General features: G+C 48.9%; 1 long non-coding RNA gene across 5 annotated transcripts in view; it reads right to left on the bottom strand.

The window, feature by feature from the left end:
* LOC125937453 (uncharacterized) overlaps window positions 1-12,879 on the bottom strand; it is a 156,131-nt gene that overhangs the window by 18,902 nt on the left and 124,350 nt on the right. The gene's annotated exons all lie outside the window — the stretch shown is intronic.

Below are 12,879 nucleotides of genomic sequence, written 5' to 3'. Positions count from 1 at the left end.
AGCCAGCTCTAATGAGTCATGCCAGATCTGGATTTGGATCCGACTCACCATCTCAAGTGTGATGAATGTTAGCACTTGGGGGAGGTTCACCTGCCCGTTTGTTTTCTCCCCACTTGGAATGAAATGGGGTATGTTTGTGTTGGGACGGTGGTCCCTAAAATTTGCTGGCTGCAGTCTAATAGTGTCCCAACTAATGGGTGAGCTCCCAGGGTGCCCTCCAGACCTTGGAGATCCTGTGCGCTGCCCCCTCCCCCCAGCCCATGCTGGCCCCAGGGCATGGAAAGTGGGATGTTGAAAGTTCTCCAGAAGGATTATCGATAGGCTCATAGGTATAGCCGGCTCCCGCCAGGGTGTCCAGAAGAGGCTGAGTATGGAACACATAACAGGCAATCAGCAAGTGGCCCTTGATGACCTCATATATGACTGGACTCCAGCATGAAAGAGACATCATTGTCATTAATAGGAAAGGCCTGGGGGCGCCTGGGTGGCTCAGTCGGTTAAGCATCCAACTTTGGCTCAGGTCATGATCTCATGGTCTGTGAGTTCGAGCCCCGTGTCTGGCTCTGTGCTGACAGCTCGGAGCCTGGAGCCTGCTTTCCATTCTGTGTCTCCCTCTCTCTCTCTCTCTCTGCCCCTGTCTCTGTCTCTCCATCTTGCAAAAATAAATAAATATATTTTTTAATTAAAAAAAAAAAAAATAGGAAAGGCCTGACAACCTAGAATCTATCCCCAGAACCGCCCTTGCTTCTTCTCCAGTTTAGACAACTTGATCCGTGTGTGCTTCAGTCTCCTCGTTTGTAATGTGCAGAGGGGGGTGTTGGAGGAGGGGAACTCACTGTACTTTTCCTTCGCAACTTCCGAGCAGGCCTTGCGGATCCCTCAGGACACCTTCCTACCCTGCCCCGGTGGGAAACCCAGCCAGCCATAGCCCGTCGGTCAGAGATGGCCCTTGAGTAAAGGCCTGTGATGGTTTCCAACTTTTCTTCCAAGGGTGGTAGACGGTGAGCCTTTGAGTCTCAATCCAGTACGTTTCTACGCACTTTGAAGTTCAGAGGAGGAAATTGACGGAATTGGTGGTACAGGTGGTGTTTTCATTTCTCCCTTCACTTGAAGTTCGTGACTTTGGAAGTGAAAGGAAGAGGGAGGAAGTATACGGAGGGAACATCTGGGCATGTAGATGGTGTCAGAGTGGAGAATTGTGTCTGCTGGACCGCAGCCCAGATCCACCCTGGAGCAGCGGGGTCCTGGCAGGAAGCAGGATGTACTAACCCAAATCTGAGAACATGCGGCAGGAGACCTGCCAGTGTGACCAGAAAGAGTTTAAACAGAAACTTCAGAGGGAGGAATTAAAAAAAAAAAAAAGCCCAAATAAATCTATAAAACCAGAAACGATGAGGCACAGCACAAGAATATCAGCTAGGGTTCTTGAAAAGAAACTACTCTTGCTGACTCAAGCAAAAGGGGAATGTGTGGGACGTTGTCGAGGGGCTCACAGGAGAGCTGTTTTCTGAGCTGGAGCGCGGGGTTCAGGCCGGGAGGGAGCACAAGTGTGTCAGGTGCCTCTGCGGGGTGGGGATGGGCCGCAGTCACTCCTTCTGAGGCTGCTCAGCTCCGCTCTGGGACAGGAAAGGGCACTGGGACAACACCCTTCGGCTTCCAGACAGGGACACAGCACCTGAACTTCCCGCCCACCAGGACTGCCCAATGGTCAAGACCATGCCACAGAGGAACACACAATTGTGCAAAGGAAGGGTGCACGGATTCTAGGTTACTAAAAAAAAAAAAACAAAAACAAAAAAAAACCAAAAAAAAAACCAACGGTACCCAGTGCCATATGTGACGGAAGTGTTACACGATAAACACCATGAATAGCCAGGCGTGTCTTAGAAGGGTGACTTCAAGGTCAATGGCCAGGTGTGGAAAACCCAGCTGGCAGGCACAGGCGGGGGTCAAAGGGTAAAGGCAAAGGTGCTTCCCAGCCACCAAGACCAAGCTGTGTGGAGCCCAGGAAGGAGTCTAGCTGCTGTCAGAGATGTAGGTCAAAGCCCAAAATACCTAGACAAGTCAAGGAGGGAGTAAGAAGCAAGGACTTGTGTCCAGGGCTCAAGGTCATCTTTCTGCACTCTGGTGGGGCCCATCCTGCTGGAAAAGAGCTGCTTTGAAAGGTCCTAGTTGTGAGCTTCAGAGTGGAGGAGGTGCCCAAGAGTGTCCGCGAAATCACTCCCGGTCAGGAAGGCTCCTGGGCTCTCCCTTTTGGGAAAGCAAATCTCTCCAGTTCAGAATTTGGCTTCCACTGCTCTGGGCATGGGGCCAGTTCCAAGAGGAGCCAAGAAACAGGATGGTTCTGCCAGGCTGGGGGCCCAAGGGAGACAGGGGCCTGGGGCTGCTGCGACCATCTTGCCTCCATGTGAAGCAGCAGGAAAGCCAAATGGAGAGACTCAGGTTCTGGTGACATTAACAGACCTCTGAACTCAGCTATGCCTAAGGCTGGGGTGACTTAGATTCTGCTTGAAGGCAAGCCCTTGGGGAAAATCCTCTGAGCCAATAGAATCTTTTAGTGTCTAAGCCAGTTTGCGTTGGCTTTCTATCACTTGTAACCACAAAGGGTTTCAATAATAGGCAGATAATAATACTAATAAGGACCTAACTATGCACTATTTCCCTTATAGCAACACCAGGAGGTTAATGCCGTTATCATCCCCAATCTGGCATAAAGAAAACAAGGCCTGGAGAGATTAAACAAAATTCCTTAGTGCCACCCAATCTTAACCTGAAGGACTGGGGCTCAAGTGTCCAAATGCACAGAGACCGAGTGAAGAAAGAGACTGAGAGAAAACCCTCAATTCTGCTCATTCACGTGACTAATCCCAGGGAGGAACAAAACGAGAGGAAACACCAAGAAAAAAAAAATAATAAAAACCAATGTGGCCACCAAAGGTGGTCATTGGTGATCTCAGATCACCATGCTTTAGATCATCATGCTTTAGAAAAGCATGCCTAAAATGTGAAAGGGGGGCACAGAATCAAAGAGAATGTGCATGAAGGGACTGCCCTACTGAGGACAGCATCGAGAAGGCTAACACCCAGAATAAGCAGAAACCTACTAAAGGACCATGATTTCACAAGGCTTTTTAAAGCTACTTGAAGAGCGCAAGAAAGGGATAGGGCTTTCTTGCCCTATCTTGCTAACATGTAAAGACTTGACAAAAAAGCCCGCAATTTCAATTTAGCCTCCCACTTTTCTAGTTTTTCAGGTGATCTTGAAAAAGGTAGAACCCAGGACTGTGAGACAACACTCAGATGCACTAAATGAGTCAGTCTTCAGCCCAGGCAAAGAGGAAAGTTCTCAGATGACCTCGGAGAAGCACACCGATAAAAATACTGGGAAGCTAGCCCCTAAGCAAACTGTCCATTCTCAAACGCCGTAAAAGGATAGATTGCTTTATGGCAATCCCTGGGGGAATAGTCTAGAATTATAGACCATGTGGTTTGCAAACATTTCAAAAAGAATGCGAGGGACAACACGGGTTCGAGTCTCCCCAAACAACTAGGAATCTTTTGTGGTTAAACAGGTGCATCTGGTAAGCATTGTGTACCTAAAATAATGTCAGCAAAGCAGTTGGTATCTTGGAGCGTCCTTGGATGCCACGGACGGGGCAAGAATCAGAGCAGCATCATGGCCAAGGGTATCAGTGTTGGGGACAGATGCAAATTCTTACCCACCAACTGCTCTCTGCATACTGTAGGCTTCCTCTCTTGGAGGTACAATGTCTTTCTTGATCATCCAATGGGTATAAGAGCCCACCCCCAAAATGCAATAGACAAGCAAATCACGAACGACACAAAGTCCTTTCAACTGGATGGAATAGGAGGCCAAACCATCAGCACAAATTGAATCTGAATACATATCAGTACAAACACAGAAAATTAAAAATGAAACACAGAAGAACGTGCTGAGCAGAAACTATTTTGTCAGCTGCCTATGTAACCATGAGAGCAGGGAACAGCCCGAATGGCCAACAACGGTACGCAAGAGAGCTAAGGAAACAGAGTGGTCCGAGAAGTAGAATACATCTCTCAAGGGAGAGAACTAGGTGTCGGCCAGTATATTCCAGGCACCTGACTCTATACGTGGAAATCATGCAACAAGATGAAAAGCCAAAGACCAAATGACATCTACTTGGGGATACTGTTACATCAAAGGGTTACATCCAAATTTATAGCAAGTGGTAGAGATGTTTCTCTAAAAGTTGTACCCTCAACCGTGGAACAAAAGAAAGTCTGGCAGTTTTAGTTCCCATGGGATTAATGTCAGTAAAGGACGTGAGTGCTAAAAGCCAACGTGTACCCATGGAAGTATAATGCCTGGGTGTGCTCCATGCAGGGGACCATCCAGGTATCACGAGTGACAGTCCGGTGTGAGCACATCCAGGTACTGGTGTGATGGAACAGGTCATGGGTATGGCCCCCCCACTCAAGCTTATTCAGGCACTTCTGGGTTGACCTTTTGGGAAGAAAATTAACAATAATTTCCAGATAGATGAGAGAGTTAAATGTGGGAAATGAACTCATTGTAACAGAAAAGAAAAGTAAGACATGTATCTGCACCTGGGAGAGATGAAAACTTCCTATGGGTGAAATTCATGGGAATAGTCACAGAGGAAAATAATTGGCAGATGTAGAAATATTAAAGTTTCTCCGTCCTAAGTCACCATGACAAAACTCAAAAGCGCAGAAATAACCGGGGAACATACATGACAGATAGCGGGTGAATTGCACGATCACTGAGGTGTGTGCCTAGAGTGAGACTAACAGAAAAATGGGCAAAAACACGATAAGGCAATGCGAAGGGAAAGAAATGCACATGTTCCGTAAGAAATCAAAAGATGCTCAAACTTGCAAACAACCGGATACATGCAAATAAAAGCAGTAAGCTAACATTTCTCTTTCAAGATAACATAAAAAAAAAAAAAAAGATAACAATTTATCCAAGGGTCCGGGGACAAGGGCAACCATGTAGGTGGGAGTGCTAATTAGAGTCTCCCCGCTGGCACTCCCTGAGTAGTTTACTTAACCTTCCGCACAGTAAACTGAAGATAATCATAATTCCTGTCTGACGGGGCTGTCAGGGGGATTGGGTGAGATTACTCTAGCCCGGTGGTGACACTTCAAGGAATCTTTTCTAATTAGAGGTAAGCAAGCAGGGTATGGCTAGATAAGTCATGATACATTTATGAGACCAAGTGCTAAGCAGACATTAGGTACATTGTAAAAGACTACTTCCTAATGAAAATAAGTGTAACGAGCCTCATATTTGTAAAGGAAAGTGCACACATTAAAAAAAGTTTTTTTGATTTTATTTTAGAGAGAGAAAACAAAGAGAGAGCGTGCATGGGGGGGGAGTGAGGCAGAGGGAGAGAGAGAGACAGAGAGAGCATCTTAAGCAGAGAGAGAGAATCCACGCGCGGAGTGTGGACCCTGACACGGGGCTCGATTCCACCACCCAGGGATCATGACCTGAGCCAAAATCAGGAGTCAGTTGTTCAACCCAGGCGCCCCGACACACATAGTATTTTACATACAGAAGAAGACGGCTAAAATTTTGATTTGTTTCCTTCTAGTGGTTATTTCTAAGTGGTGGGCTTACCGGCGATTTTTTTTTTTTAATAGAAAAAAGCTATTAGGACCCAAAAAATGTGGAAAAATGGTATTGAGGCTAAGCAAAGTCAAAACAAAGTGAAATAATCTCAACTGTGTCCTGAGAGTGTCAATCGTTGTGTTTAGATTTGCTGGAAACCTCGAAGTGCATGAAATAATTGGAGAAGATGGTCATGTGCGGCCTGAAAGGGATAAGGTCTTGTGGGGGTTGTGACATCTCTCTGCACAAATTTGATGGATGTCACATCAGGATGTGTCCCGATTTTGCCCTCTGGAATAGCACGTCACCTGCCTCTCAGTGACCATACCATCTAAAGAAAAAGATTAGGACTAACTAACGTAAGGAACTTGGGGCCACACTTGAGCCCTCGGGACATCTCTTGATGTTGGTGGGCATTTTGGCCCCCGGAAAGGAGGCATGGATCTCTTATGGGAATCCATGCAGAGGTCTCCTGCTTTGCATGGGGCTTGGATTTGATAGCTTCTTGTTTTCTCTTTAAGATGGGCAGCTGTAGAATGATTCATTACAGGACAAAGAAAGGGAGCCAGGGCAACCATCAACATACGGAAGGTAGGGAAGGGGTGGTTTGACATTGTCCTCAGGAACATTGTACTTTACATCGAAAAGTGACGTCAGATTCATTTCTGAGACCTTCTATCCTGCTGCTCTGATACCCTGGCCGTAGCAGAGGACAATTAGCCCAGAAGTTGCTTCATTACAGTTTTAGTGAGATTTAAATAATTTCTCAGGAGACAAGCTCTGTGCAAGCTGGGTTAAAACGAAGCTAAGCCGGTGATACAGAGCTAACCCCAGGAGTGGAGGCTGTGTGAAAAGTTTCCACGTGGGAGCCGATTAATTGTCGATAAGGATCACACATCACTGGCCACGCCAGTCAACGTGACTGGTAAGGTGAATAGCAGAGGCGGACAAATATGGCAACTGATATCCGTTCCCTACCCTAAAGCTTAGGTCCCGAAATTTCCCTTGGGAAGCCCCCCCTTTAGCGGCACCAGCTATGTTAGTTGGGCGAATTCCCCTTACCCCGTATTTCAGGGGTCGGCTCGCATTGGCTTAAGCCAATTAGCTTGTTCCTTTGCCCTGACTTTGGGCCCATGGCACCCGAGGGACCGTTGGCTGAGCTTCCCGGGAGACAGAAGCCCTCTCTCTTCTGCTGGAGCCTGCAAGAGCGGCCCTCCCCGGATGGCACAGGACATGGAACGAGGAGTCAAACAGTGGAGAGAAAGAGGAGGGACAGCTTCTGGGATCCTATGATGGGAGAAGTACAAAACTGGAGCTTCAGGGACTCAGGAAACTTGTCCAAGATCGGAGCCTCTGCCTGATTTTTCAGTGTCCCGGGCCAGTACCTCCCCTTGATTGTTTAAGCTAGTTTGAGCGGAGTTTTCTGTCATTTGTGTCATACTGGTACGATGCTGAACAGGACGCTTACCTTCTAGTTTAGGAGACTGGATTGTTGTGTCTATGCCTTTGGCAACCACCAACAAGCAGCTTAAGGAAGATAAAATCTGCTTTGATTTTACTGTCAAGATAATGTTTTCAATATCTTATTCTAAAAACATGACCACTCTTGGAAGGACTTCTGTGAAATTTTGTCCCCATCACCTGGTCTGACCCAGGGCAGGGCTGGTCTGAAGATGACAGAGTGACCGAGCCCCAGGTTCTAGTACAGCGGATACAGCCATCCCCTTTTCTCTCTCTCTCTCTCTCTCTCTCTCTCTCTCTCTCTGTGTGGGTGGTGATAATGCACAGAAAGTGATTGGTCAACTGTAAACTGTTACAAACAGAATCACACGTCTGGTGTAAGTTACCGTTTGACACGAGTTTTCTTTACCGATTTAGTAAAATGATTGTGGTTCAGTTTTAGCCAACAGGGCCCGGCACGGAAAAATAAATCACATGCATTGTAAGATTTGATGAGGTAGGTCAATGCATCTTAAATCCTTCCCAGAGCAAAGAGAAAGTGTTTTTGTTTCACCGGAGGGAAGTAGCCTGGGCCCTACCCTAAGGCCCCATGGGGTCCAAAGTCCATGGGAACCCTTCTCAGGTCCTGAGGAGGCCAAGATTATTCAGGATACTGGCATGCACACATTTCTACTCTTCTCCAGAGGGTGAAGATCAGCCAAGGGTTGCTGAGGGATGAATCATGTTTCAAGCTAGGATTGTATTTAGCTGCATTTGGCCGAAAACTCCAAAGACAGAAGCATAAAACACAAGTGTTTACATACCCATAGAAAAGACTTACAGAACTTTCTTCTTCTTGCCTTTCTGTTCCACAACCCTAGCTCTGGCTTTTGCTCTCAGTGTCACAAGGAGGCTGCAGGAGTTCCTGCTCTCCCATCTATGGCCCGATGAAGGAGGAAGAGAATATCTCCACAATTGAATCAGTTCCTTTTAACTTACCTTCCTATAAATTCCATACTTCTGCTGGTATCCCATTGGCTAGAAATTAGTTACATGGCCACAGTGAACTTCAAAGGAGCCTGGAAAATGTAGTCTTTTAGTCGGGCACATTACCTCCCTGGATAAAATTGGGGTTCTCTTGCTCCGTAAATAGAACAGAGATAGGGTAAGGACACGAGAGAGGTTTATTGGTAAAGATCATTCAGAAAAAAACTGCGAACATGGGAGCATCCTCATGAGAAGCACGCGCCATCAAAACTTATTTCTGGGCAATGTTCAATGAGAATTGTCACAGAGGCTGGCCAAAGTGAGAGGCTTTACTCTTCAAAGGGTCTGGTTTCTGAGACCCCAATTTCTTTTCCCAGAGTGATGGCCGCTTGTAACAGGCTGTCTTTAGGGCATCAAGGTGTCTTACGAAGAAGTAATTTGACTTCTTATTTGCTCTTCCTGTCTGCCTTTCACCTGCCAGTTGCCCCCCCCCCCTTTTTTTTTAATGCACTGAGTTGCCCCTGGAGCTGCAGAGGGAGGGGTCTTTCTGTCCTGGGACACAGCGATCAGAACCTTTTAACCTAGTTGAGCAAATGAGCAGTGAGTTGCTGGGCACCAGGTGCCAGATGCTTGAGGTCTGTTATTTTAGTGAATTCTCACAACAACCCCATGCAAAAGGTCCTTTCAACATCTTCATTTGAGGCATGGAGAAGTGAAGCCATTTGACCAGGGTGGCAAGTTAGGCAAGGGAACAGCTGCATGTTGCACTTCCAGGAAAGAAGAACCAACGTGTAGAAGGTCAAGGAAAGAGCAGGGCGCGGGGTGTGGGGTGCACCTGCTGTGACCGCCTTTCAGGATCTGATCCTCCTTCTCTGGCACCGGCGTCCTTCCAGGACCAGCTCACGCCGTTTTGGTGGGCTGCCTGGTCCGGAGGTGGGCGGGTGACCCAGAACCACTAACTAGCACATCCCATGCCCCAGTTCCAATGTCCGGGATGGGCGGATGGTCCCGTCATGCCATTCCCGTGTCTGTCACCCGGGCTGCTCAGAAGACAGTCTTCGAGCTAAGCTGCTGGCAGCCAGCTCACAGCCACCTCTAGTGGAGAGCCCCCCCTCAAGAGCGATGGGGCGATTGAGATCCAGTCCTGCTGATGTCATAGAGTCAAGCCAGTCCTGGACTTTGCAGGCACTGACCAGTGGATTTCTTTCTCAGCTACGTTAAGTTGAGTTCTTTCCCTTACAGCCCTTACTTCCTGCGTTAAGTTCTTTCCCTTACAGCCCAAATGTCTGAGCTTTTATGCAGGGCGGACAGCACGAATGCTCCCCTTCCAACCACTGGGGGCCCACCTATAAGAGAAGGGTGAGAAGTTAAGCAAACAGAAAAGGTTGTGTTTTCTAAAGCAAGGAGCATTTTTCTCTGTATTTTAAGCCATACATAAAAAGGAAGGCCTTTGGGGATGTTTTCTGGCCTGGGGCTCTGAACCTCTGCATTTCACTCATTAAGAAGCATCTCTGCTCCTCAGAGTGGAAAGTCCCTAGGAGAGGCAACTGCAAGCAAGGCCTCTGTGAGAGGAGAAGTGAGGCATCTCAGGTCAGTGGGGAAGGGTGGCTCACTCAAGAAACAGTATTGGGTCTACGGCCATACCACCCTGAACACGCCCGATCTCGTCTGATCTCGGAAGCTAAGCAGGGTCGGGCCTGGTTAGTACGTGGATGGGAAGAAACAGTATTGGGACGACAGAATGGGGGGACCATCCAAAAAGAAAAGAAAAAAAAAAAGGTGAATCCATACTTTAATGATCTATCCAAACAAAATCTACATAGATCAACTTTTGAAATATAAAACAAAAATGAAAACATCAAATTTTTTAAACTTTTTCAAAAATGTTTATTTATTGAGAGAGAGAGAGAGAGAGCAGGGGAAGGGCAGGGGGGGGGGGAACAGAAGATCCGAAGTGGACTCTCAGCTGACAGCAGACAGCCCAACGCAGGGCTCAAACTAACAAACCATGAGATTGTGACCTGAGCCGAAGTCGGACACTCAACTGACCGAGCCACTCAGGTGCTCCGAAACTATCAAAGTTTTAAGAGAAAATAATAACTTTTACCTTTTCACGTCAGAAGGAGGAATGGCGTATTAGCACAAACACAAAGCATAACACCCCCAAACAGAAAGAATTGATGAAAAGGACTACCTAAAAATCGAGTTTTCTCTCTATGGCCGACCGATCCTATCATCAACAAACCTAAAAGGCAAATGTCAAACTGGGGGAAACTGTTTTGATTAACATCACTAAGTGCAACTGTCCCTAATATATAAAGACTCATACATCAATAAAAGGCCAACAGATAGAAAAACGGGCAAAGGACATGAATTGACGAGCTGTAGGAACGGGAAACAAACATCCCAGGAAGAATTGAAGAAACGATCTGCAACATTAACGAGAAGAAAAATACATTTACACCAAGATACTATTTGTCATTGTTCAGGCTCTCACATTTTGATCACGTGCCATGTTCAAATACGCATTTGGAAACAGGTGCTCTGATCCATCCTAGCTGTTTGTGAAATAGCGGTTTTGGGGGAGGGCAATTTGGCGATATCTATCCAAACGACAAAGGCACATCTCCCTTCCCCTGGGACCTCGGTCTCTGAGAATTCGTCTGCGCGTGCTCTCACAGGTGTGTGAGTGATGTGCACACTTAAGGGTACACTTAAGGCAGCATTGTCTGTATTTGTCAAAGACTGGACACGACCCAAATATCTAACATTCTGCAACTGGTTAAATAAACTAGGGGGGCTCCTGGGTGGGCCAGTCGGTTGAGCGTCCGACTTCGGCTCAGGTCCATGAGTTCGAGCCCCGCGTCGGGCTCTGTGCTGACAGCTCAGAGCCTGGAGCCTCCTTTGGATTCTGTGTCTCTGTCTCTCTCTCTGCCCCTCCCCTACTTGAGCTCTGTCTCTCTCTCTCTCTCAAAGATGGATCAACTTTAAAAATAAAACAAAACTCTGTAACTCACCCTTCTTGCCCCACCCCAGTTAAAAACGAGCTCTCCTGACACTGGACCCCGAGAAAGCGGGGGGTGCCCCTCCTGCCAGGGACACAGCACTGTGGCTCTGAACTCTGACACGGGGTCACCACACCCAAGTTTCTGGCCCCAGAGTCCTGTCTTTTGAATCACAGCGGTTGCGGGTGACATCCTGGTGCAAGCCCCCGGTATGCTCAGCCTTGGCACTGGGCTGCTTGGCTCCTGGGACGGGGGCGCCGATAGTGTGGCTGAGGGGGCTGGCAGGAGCAAGTGTCCAGCTGTCACTCTGTGAAGGCTGGGTGTCATCTTGGCACCCAAGGGCCTGGCCGGCTGCCCGTGAATGTTTGGAGGGAACTTTCCGGCGGGAGGCACTCCTGGCCCTTCTGGAAGGGTGTGCGTCTCGCTAGATCCTCCCCTGGGCCTGATGGGAGGCTGGCTGTCAGATGGGTGCGAGTGCAGACAATTTGAGGGGAGACTGGCCACTCCTACAAGCCACCAGGGAGAGAGACTGCTCTGAGCTGACAGCGGGCCAAGTGAGAGGCCCAGGGCAACATCCCCGTGGATGGGCCTCCCTGCGCACGCGTGTGTGGTGCGTGTGTGAATGCCGTGAATGTGCACGCGTGGGTGTGCGCGTGTGTGTGCCAGGACCGCACAGACACCTGACACACGCAGGCATCCCCCTGGAGTCGTTCCCATCTGCTCCGTGGTCTGACTAGAATCGCCTTCCCAAACTGGTCTGCGTCTTGCACTTTTTCCACAGAGAAAGGGCCAGAGAAATTGGCCCCCTGCCCCGCAGGATCTGAACGTCTGGGTGGGGGCCGCCGGGGCTGTTTCCCTGGGCAGAGACGCTGCCTGGAGGGCTATGCCGCTGACCTGTCAGGAGACAGGGAAACAGTTGTTTCCTGCGTCTTTGATGTGGGGCCCCCGACGGGCGCAGCCTGGACATTGTTTTGTGCCCACTTCCTTGGCTCGGGAGGAAAGAATTCTGTAGGCCCGTGTGGGGCATAAGCTTGGCTGCCAGTGTGAGGAAAGGGAAAGACGAGCGAGGACTTTCTGAAAGGAAGAAGGAGAGACAGAGACAGAGTAGGAGGGAGGGATTATAAACATGGACGGGAGGGGTGGGATTTGGGAGAGGCAGGGAGGGAATGGTGTGCAAGCCCACACCTGACTGTCTCTTACGAAATCACTTGCACGCCGCTGATGGGAATGAGCCCAAGTCCCACTGCCCAGGGCTCCTCTGTGTCTGGTGTGGCTGGATCTTAGACTCTCCAATAACCACTTCAGGTCAGCCTCAAGGAGCCGGTCGAGGTGGCCAAAAGGGTCCCCTCACAATGGTGATGGTGCTTGTGGTGGCTCTGGAGAACCTCTGTCACTCGCTGAGTCCATAGGGACCTCAGGGAAATGACCTCCTTTCCTCGGCCTTCCCCTCCCCATGTAAAAGGCATGTTGGACACTGACTGATAGAGTGGGCTATTAAAGTATTCATCTGGGGCGGGGGGAGGGTGGGTGGGTAGGAGGAAGAATCTGGAAGCCGAAGCCAGAGTGTGTATTGAATGTGAAAATGTACGGTGGCATGGAGAGGACTTTTTCCCCCAAAGCCAGAATATTGCCACAGTCTGCAGCCAGCAGAAAGGGGGTCAGCGAGCGCACGACTGGCCTGTCCCTGCGAAGGCACGTGCGTGGCGGCCCACGTGGACGTGTGCGTGTGTCTGCGTGTGTTGGGGGTGAACGGGTGCCCGGAAGGAGCCCCGAGCCGTGTATGGAAAGTAAAAGTAGTGAACGCTCAGC

Source organism: Panthera uncia, assembly GCF_023721935.1.
Source record: "Panthera uncia isolate 11264 chromosome A3 unlocalized genomic scaffold, Puncia_PCG_1.0 HiC_scaffold_12, whole genome shotgun sequence".
Taxonomy (NCBI): Eukaryota; Metazoa; Chordata; class Mammalia; order Carnivora; family Felidae; genus Panthera; species Panthera uncia.
The sequence above is the reverse complement of the archived record's forward strand: the minus strand, read 5'-3'. Positions and strand labels throughout refer to the sequence as shown.